The following is a 9,058-nucleotide window of genomic DNA, read 5'->3' as shown; positions in this document are numbered from 1 at the left end:
GCTCCTCATCACTCGGCCTTGTTAGATCCCTCACACCAGTGGCGGGTGCACAAAAATGTAAGAATTCTTCAACACCGAGCTAGAGAAATGTAATAAGGGCTCTCATTCACTCTCAGCGTTGGGTGTTTAGAGTCACTTGGTGTGACACAAGTGAATTTTACATTTGGACCAGACAGAAAAATGTGGATTGAGACTGGTTATGAATGGAAACAGACAAGATTTATATAAAAAACATCAAAGTCTGTTGCTGGTGTTCTTGATGATGAATAGAGGCCTCTTCGAACAATGCTTTACATGTAGGCAGGGAACTGCACTGTAGTTCATTGATATAAATGGGGGATATTTACATAGCATCGCAGTCTCTGATGTACTGTGATGTAATTCAATGTGCTGATACATGCTTTTTTGCATCGCTACTATTACAACATTACTAACAATATTCGTTTTCGGGCATTCAAGTTTCATGTCAGACGTTAACGTGGCATTAAAAGAGAAAGGTCATATTTCCACTGCACTACCTACACATGTAATGTTTGCATAATCCATGTTTGCATGATATTTTGTGTGAAAGCCACTTGAACATTAAAACACGAGCTTTAATCAAATGCATGTTTGGCTAAGAGTATAGCAAGAAAGCACAGGGGGAAATAATCAATAAAACAAGATGATCTCTGTGTAAAATCATTCATAAAGATTGTGTGTTTACTGAATTATTGATTGCCTGAGTGATTCTATACTTGTCTTGCTTGGGTTATTTTGAATTTGGGCGTTATCTCTGATGTGTGGGATGTTTGAGTCACGTAACATTACACAGTAGAATGTGTGGATTAAATCTAGTCATGTTCATACATGGAGATGTGTGAGGTTGAGTAACTTTTGTTGCCACTAATAGCCCATCCATCCGTTTTCATCCACTTCTCCAATTCAGGATCACAGAGGAAGCTCTGGAGGCCATCCCAGCTGCCATAGGGTGAGAGGTGGGGTACATCTCAGAAAAGTTGCCTGTCACAGCGTCAACACACAGAGACGGATGCTCACATTTGCAGCTACGGGGAGTTTAGAGTCACCATTTAAGCTAACCCCATCTTTAGACTGTGTACAAAACACTGCACCGCCGTGCGTCCAAAACTAACTGTGGCAAATTAATTTTAAAAAGACAGTTAAGACATGACATGAGAATCGATGAGGGCTTCCTGGGGATTCATCCTGGGGTGGCGATGGCGTCATCTGTTGACCGATTTGGGCAATAGGTGAACTGCAGTGGCCCCAGTGTCAGTGGCAGCCAGGTCTTAATGTGCCCCATGACGAACCTCTCGAAGCACTTCTTAATGATGGGTGTGAGTACAACAGGACAGTAGTGGTTGAGGACACTGAGGACTTCTTTGTGGGGGCCTTGAGGCACATTGGGACAGTGGTTAGAGAGAGGTTGAAGATGTCAGTGATGATGTCTCAGTATCAGAATTAATAATCATAGTATCAATATATGGACTCACAAATGTCAGCAAATCCTGGAGAGAGATTGCTGAAAGTATTAGAATGGACAAGTGGGGATGTGAACTACAAAGAAAAATATGATTGCCCCCAAAAAACCTGACCATAAAAAAGAGCCCCAGCATTTTATTTTTTCTATTATAACTGCCATTGCATATTAAACAGTGGATAGTTCTGTAATTAAAACATAGCAATCCAAGCAAAGCAAAAATACTGGCAACGGCCCGTACATAGGTTTCATTGTAGACTCTACAGGATTCCCTGCAGAAGTCTGAATCAGGCCTTAGTGTAACCTGAAAATATAGTGAGAATGACTCGCTTTTTTCATTTTATTCAGCCTGACATTTTTCTTTTATGACATATCAATTCCCAGAAACATACATACTCTCAACTACAATGCATTCTGTGTAAAAGAAGTGCTGATAGAGCAGTCGAGAGGAAAGAGAATGTAGAAAAGCAACTGCAACTATCAGCTTTCTGATAGAAATGTTACCAAGAGCTCCGGCTAGATATCAGGTGCAGCAGACCAACTGATCTAAATAACATCCCACAATACTTAAGGCTCAGCTGCACCGTATCTGCAAGCCAATTTGCAACCCACCTCCACCCCAGGTCTTCCTTTTATCCTGTCGAACTTGATCAGCATCACATCTGTTGTTATTAAGGTCTGTTCTGGGCAGTAGTCTTGCTGCACACCAATCTGTAAGGACTCTAAAAAAAGCAATGCATAGTACATAGAGAGTTAAATGCAAGCAAAGCAGATAATCTCACATTTAATTTGAAAAACAGAGACAAATCTAGAAAATAATGAGGTCTGTACGATGGTTTAAGAGAAAAGCGCCTACCTACTGTCAGGATTTTCAGTTATGTGAGGTTTTGACTGCATGCATAACTGTGTTACTTTTCTGTAATGGTTCCCGACTGAGCGGCTGGTAAAACACATCAGATCCACCCAGCACATCGTCTCCCTGGGTGCTCGTCTAAAAAAAAAAAAGAAAAGAAAATGCAATAAATCTGTGGGGTAAAGGCCATGGTTCATCAGATGCCTCCCCCACATGCGTTATATACCCTCCAAGTTTGTGTCCCTCCTCTAGTTACACCTCATTAAAGTAACAAGTTTACCCCTGGTGATCACGCGCACCGTCACACACCTAACCTTTAAGTTTAAACAAAAAAAATCATCTCGCAACTTGTTTTGGCTGTGGACCCTCCTTAATTAACTGCAATCATATGAATGTGGCATTTCAATGTGACTTAGATCATGTCTGCCTCTATTTTTCCCCCATTGTGAATCAGGGCCTGAGGTATGGAGGGAGCAATGATAATTATGATAAGTGATTTGGGCCCACTCATGCAACTCCTCGAGGTAAGCCTCTTTGATGTCCTTTGCTTAGCTGCCTCACTTATTTTCCTCTGCTAAGCTTGCATTCTCATAAAGACACCACTTACTGCTCTAATAGTGTTACTTTTAATCTCAGGGGATTGGCCCTTTTTCTTTTCTTTCTTTTTAACCTGATTGGTGTTTTACTGTGAATTGGATTGTTTTAGGGGAAAAGCTACTTGTTCCAAACTCTGCAATTGAACTTCAGTGTTTCAGTTTGTTTGACTGAAATATGTGGAGGGTTTTTGGGGGGGACAATGAGAGTAGCAGCAGCATCAGCCACCAGGTGTCCATTCTAATGGCTACACTCTGCCACCCAGCCCTTCACTTCTCCTGCTCAGTGTTAAAAAGAGGCTGGCGGGCATGCATTTGATATGTTAAAGGTAGATGGCTGAAGAGTGCTGACTTTGCATAGTACTCTAAAGATAGAGGAGGATATATGGAGGTAGAGGGAAAGGGAGGGGGAGGTGGTAAAGAGATGCTGAACTCTCCCTCTCGTCTCCTGGAAGCAGGCCAAGTGTGGGCCTTCAGAAGGCTTGTTAATGATGCAGTGTTGCCAAGTGGCAGATTTTTAAAAGCTGCTTGCCATAAATCTTGCTCTCCATCTGAGCGTACATGTCAGCACAGGCACTGACAGGTGCCATGTGGCGACAAGTGCCATCGTCAACACCCATCTCCCTCATATAGCCCCCCCCCCCATCATCCCCTCCTCCCGGAGCATCACACAGTCCGGTAGCAAAGTATAAATAACACCTTGAGATACTGTGAGAGGGCTGGAACAGTGCAGAATTTGTGTCCAGGTCTTCTAATAATGAAAAGTTTTCGAAGTGTCCCTCAAATTTGGCAGCAATTTCCTTCTCTGCTCAGGTGTCAGCGATGAGGTCTGTGCTGGGATGTAGTGAGCATGTTTGTCCGTACGAGCGCATGAATAATCCATCCGTGTTGTGTGCATGTGTATCCGAAAAAGAGCCCGAGGTACAACCAGTTCCTGCCCTCCTGGGAAAAACGATCAGGTTTGGGAGAGCCATCAAGTTGTGCAGTACACTGAGCAGCTCAGTCAATATTTCCACTGTTAGCGGGAGTGACTCACACAGGTTTACTTTCTGGAGCATTATATTTTAAGCTGGCAGGAAAGCTGATGTACCATCTCGCCACAATACGCTTATTGTCTTGCCATTGTAATTTTGCAAGCACTATAACAACTGCTCATTTTATGTGAAAGAAAGTGAGCGTGTGATTCTCTCTACCACGTTTTCATTTTCATCTCATTGCTGTGGATGTTTGGTCAATCTTCAATAATAGATGTATTTAAGGCAAAAACTGTCTTTAAATTTTCATGAATATAGAATGTTTTCAGATGAAATCACAATCGATAAGGAATCAGATACATGGGAATTCAAATCAGTGGAGTGATGTTCTGATGCTTGTAAGGCCTAATGTTAGCGAGTGGTGTTGTTGTGTCACCAATGCTGCTAATCCCACTTCTTCACAGAAGCAACTTTGTGCCTCCTGTTATACAAATGCTGTACTTACAAAGCAATCATTGTTTTACTTCTGCTTACCATTTAGTCAAGTCAATTTAATCTATATATCACATTTAAAACAACTGCATATGCTACCGCAGCGTTTTAGCTAGGTAAAAGGAGTGCTAATATTAGCTCTGACTAGCTCAAAATAGCTCACTTACCCATGATGTCTTAAAATACAGCCCTCAGGATGGTTTATAACCGTCAAATGGTTTGTGTGGAACAATTAATTCTCACCTGTTCAAGAACTGAGACCAAGAGGACACCTGGTGTAACTCAGTGCCAGCGCTAGCTAGCTAATATCAACAAATGCTTGACAGTCATGGTATATGTTACTGTTTTCCTGGTATCCTTGATTTGACAACAGATGCTGTGAATCCAGATATTTAGAAGTTTAGTGTACCTTATGAAAGCTATTAGCAGCAACAGTTCAGCAATAATTATAGCCTCCCTCCTGCTCAATTTAGCTAAACTGTGGAGGAAAAATAAAGAATGAATGACCTCATTTTTATCGAAGTATCTGGCTCTCTGTGAATTTCTTTCCTTTTTTTTAAACAAAACTTGTTTCCAAAGACAGTCAGAGGAATACTTCCTGAATAACTGTTGTATTTTTTGCAGTACCAGATTTCCGTTGCATATGGCACCCTCTGGGATCTGACCGTCTGTCTGCCATTATTGCCAAAATGCACTCAAAAATGGAATCTGGTCACTGGTCAAGAAGTAAATGTAGAGCAGGTCTGTCTGTAAAATCACACTTTAATAGTTTTATATTTATATTCTGTGTGGATAAAACAAATCGAATATGCAGAGGCACCTTTAAATCTGCCTCTGCTCTGAGCTAAACCAGCTGTGTTCTGCTACTCACAGGCTTATGCTAAGCTAAAGTTACTGCCTACTAGTTTCCCAAACATGAGAGTGCATACAGTTGTACTTTCAGGAAAGAATATAAGAAAATTTGCCAAAATTTCACATAATGCAGTTTTGCTAGGAGTTAAGCTGTATTATTGACTACAGGCAACTAAAGCTTCATTGCTAAGACGTATTTGCTGTAATATTATATGCTCTGGCTCTATTTCTAATAGCAGGGTTTATACATGAAGTTCTTCCAGACTGCATGCACTCTACACATTTAGTCTGGGGCATTAAAAGTATGTTAAAAGGGCATTTAACCATGCAACCAACCGCTTCCTCTGTAAATGAGAATGTAAACCCGTGATAAGTGTTGGACAGTGTGGAGTTTTTGATAGAAAGGCAGCTGAGAAATGGCTTCTTTACCTCTTCCTCTCTCTCTCTCACTTTTGCTCTGACTCTCTCTTCAATCTCTGTAATGCAGAGAAGAGCCCTGAGATCTTTTTTTTGTGCAGACACAAGCAAAAAGCTGCATTAAGAGGACAGAGGACATGGGAGAAGTAAGCTGATGAGGAAAATCAGGGAAGAAAAATGGGGAAGGATGTCTCCGCTTCACCTTTAGAAAGAGAGTTCTGTAACTGCAGGCATAGGCTGCTCCCCTAATATAACACAGTCTTAAACAGGCTTTTAGAAACAGTAGTGAAATGCACTTCCCTACTCATTTTTTTTAAGATTATAAATCCAGCCAGTTTGATTCCCAGGGAATCAAATAATGCTGCTTTGTCATTTCCCAGATATGTGCATCATTAGATGTCTTGGATTGGGAGCCTGGATGCTCTTTACGTCAAAGTTGGAACTCCTAAAGTCTAATTTGAAAAACCAGCATCGACTGCATATGAAATTTGGATCCAAAGACCATTAGTCAGAAAGCAATGGCATTGTTCTTGATTGGGACTCATGTGTAGCAGTTAGTTTGTGCTTTTTTTTTTTTTCAATTTAGGTGCCAAAATTACATGGTTAGGTTGAAGAGTCCATCTTGTTTTGGATTAAAAATATTAGTAATATTAACCTTGCACATAGCAAAATTATGCTTATGGCTACACAGTGACAGAGACTTGTACAGCATCATTAATGTGGGTGCATTAAGGCATCAGCACAAAAGTAAGTATTTGCCGACCTGAGAAGAAGGACGGCCTCCTCTTTTGATTTTTTCCCATATCTGGAGGCTAGAAACTCTGGCATAAGAAAGCAATGCATATGGTAATAACACTATAAGGATGGTGGGTGTTTGTCTGTCAGTGTGTGTGCATGAGTGTGGGTGCACATACTGTATGTACAAGTAGGCATATAGGTGAATCAGTATTTCTGAGTCACCCGCCCTGCCTTGTATTGTTGGGGGACGCGTGGGAGTGATTCACCATTGTGCCTCCGTATCTCTGTTGCCAGCTTGGCTGTCCCTTCACTGCTGATCTGTGAGATTTAGAATTGCTCCCAGAGTGCTTTTCTAATCTTTTCTCGTTCTCTTTTCAGGAGAAATGTAACCTGCAGTCAGAGTATTTCCCTTTGGTGGCTTCATACATGTTTACTGGCTGTTTTTATTTTTTTATTTTCTTTTTAAGTTCAAGGGTAATGGATTGAGATGTTCGTCCGGAGTATAAAAAGCGTTACATTGTTTCTCTTTTTATTTCTATTAAGCTCGCCACGAACTTCCTCCTATTCCTTCCGAACTTGATTTAAGAAACGCAGTGAGGTGCTGTGTCAGATGTCAGTGCAGCAGATTTTTTTAATAAGCTTGTTAATTTCATTAAAACAGAGCTTGAGGGATTTCTGGGAAGAGGTGCTTGACATCTCACAAGCATCACAACCCTGGGCTTCAGTCTGCTCTGTAAGTGGTCTGCCAGCTCATAAAAAATACATTGGACGGTGGGCAGTCTGCTGATGAGAGGCACTTTCTTCTGTCTCTGTTTGCCTGACGTCCAATTAGCTTTGAGAAACAAGCTAACCCATAGCTGCCATTTAGCCCAAACCACCAACAGCGCCTCCAAGATATCGAGACATGACATAATGAATGCAATCAACAATAATTAGGGGGAATGATGGCCTCTCACTTTGAAGCGTCATTAAGAAGGAAAGGCCGGTGCTGCACTGCCAGTGACCTCTACCTCCTTAAACACTCCCCGCCATCAGGAAAACGGACCTCCCGCTGTGTCATAATCTTTCATGTAAGACACTTCACAAAACTAGGAGATTCTTAAAGGGACTTAACACCACAATAAAAATACTACTAATAAAGCTGTTCTGCTAAAGTTGTTTGGATTAATTTCTTAAGCTTAACTGGAATTATTTAAGAAGCTTATAAGTCTACTAGAGCTTAGATAAGGTACAAAACCCCGAAACACTGAAACATACAGTATAAATGACAACATCTTATGAATTCCCTGTTATTGTATTAGACTGGAATGATTTATTTCAAAGCTGCCTGAATGCATAGTAAGCTTGATTTTGGGGGACACATGTGGACTAAAAGTGGGTTTAAAGATGCTCGTTGTGAAAGTTTATTCTTCACAATACACTCAGTGGCCACTATGTTAGTTACACTTTTTCCAGTTTTAAAAGAAATATTTTATCAGCCAATCAAAGTCCAGCAACTCAATTTACTAATGTTATCATGGTCAAGATGACTTAAACCAAGCATCAGAGTGACTTGGATGTGACATGGTTGTTGGTAGTGGTGGGCGGATTGATCCAAATATCAATCCGATACCAAGTGGGCATCAGTATCGGATTGATAATAGCTTGGTGAGATCCATTCTTTACTTTAAGTTCCGCTCTTGTTTGCATTGCTGTGGTTTCAGCAAAGACGAAACAGCCAGGTCGCCGGGCTCGCCGCTCCTGTGTCAGCGCAGAGCAGGCACACTCTGCTCCCCCTCCCCCCTCTTGTGTTTATATGTAGCACCCCATCACATGACATGACTTACACGCTTTGGGGGGATTTACTGGTTTGTGTGCATTTTTATTTAAGATTTTCTAAAATAAAAAATTATAATATAAATTTTCTATAAGCATTTTCTATTTAATTATAAACTTTGTCCTAATTATGTCCTGGGTTTTAAGTATTTAATAATAAAACAGGACACATAATAAAAAAAAGACACTTAATTATTTACAATTATAGACAATTAATTGAGATTTAGCAATTCAATGACCCATCCACCTTATTTATTGAAAAGTATCGGAAAAAGCAATACCGGCCCATATTTACTTGGTATCGGATCGATACCAAAATATGCAGCATTGCACACCACTAGCTGTTGGTGCGAGATGGGCTGGTCAACTATTTGAGAGACTGCTGGAATTTTCCCCATGCAACCATTTCTCGGTTTTTAGAGAATGGTCGAAAAGCTAAAATATCCATTGATCGTCAGTTATCTTATAGTAAATGTCTTGTTGATGCCCAAGTCAGATGTCAGAGGAGAACGGGAAAATTGCTTTGAGCTAATAGAAAAGAGCCATAACTGAAAAAGCCACTCAATGCAACCAAGGTATGCAGAAGAGCATCTATACAGCAGCAGAAGACCACACTGGTCGCCACTCCTGTTCGCTAAGAATAGGAAAATGAGGCTACGATTCACAGATGCTTACCAAAACAATAAGAGACTGGAATAACTGGTCTGGACTGTGAGACGCTAACATGGGCCGAAATGTGTAGAGGAATATTTCCGGCACCTCGTTTAATCTATGGCACAAAGAATCAGATCAACTGGTTTCCAGATCACTACTAGCAAGTGTGCACTCATACAGTTATTGGAGT

General features: G+C 40.9%; 1 long non-coding RNA gene across 1 annotated transcript; it reads right to left on the bottom strand.

Moving 5' to 3' along the window:
- Positions 1–258: 258 nt before the first annotated feature.
- Positions 259–4,913, bottom strand: LOC143417079 (uncharacterized). Its single transcript, XR_013097304.1, has 4 exons — positions 4,636–4,913; positions 2,337–2,471; positions 2,093–2,202; positions 259–1,392 (listed from the first exon to the last, which is right to left on the bottom strand). It is a non-coding gene; the product is annotated as an uncharacterized LOC143417079 (long non-coding RNA).
- Positions 4,914–9,058: the final 4,145 nt, after the last annotated feature.

The sequence above is a fragment of the Maylandia zebra genome, linkage group LG3, assembly GCF_041146795.1.
Source record: "Maylandia zebra isolate NMK-2024a linkage group LG3, Mzebra_GT3a, whole genome shotgun sequence".
Lineage (NCBI taxonomy): Eukaryota > Metazoa > Chordata > Actinopteri > Cichliformes > Cichlidae > Maylandia > Maylandia zebra.
Note: the sequence above shows the minus strand (reverse complement) of the source record. Positions and strands in the feature narration are given on the sequence as shown.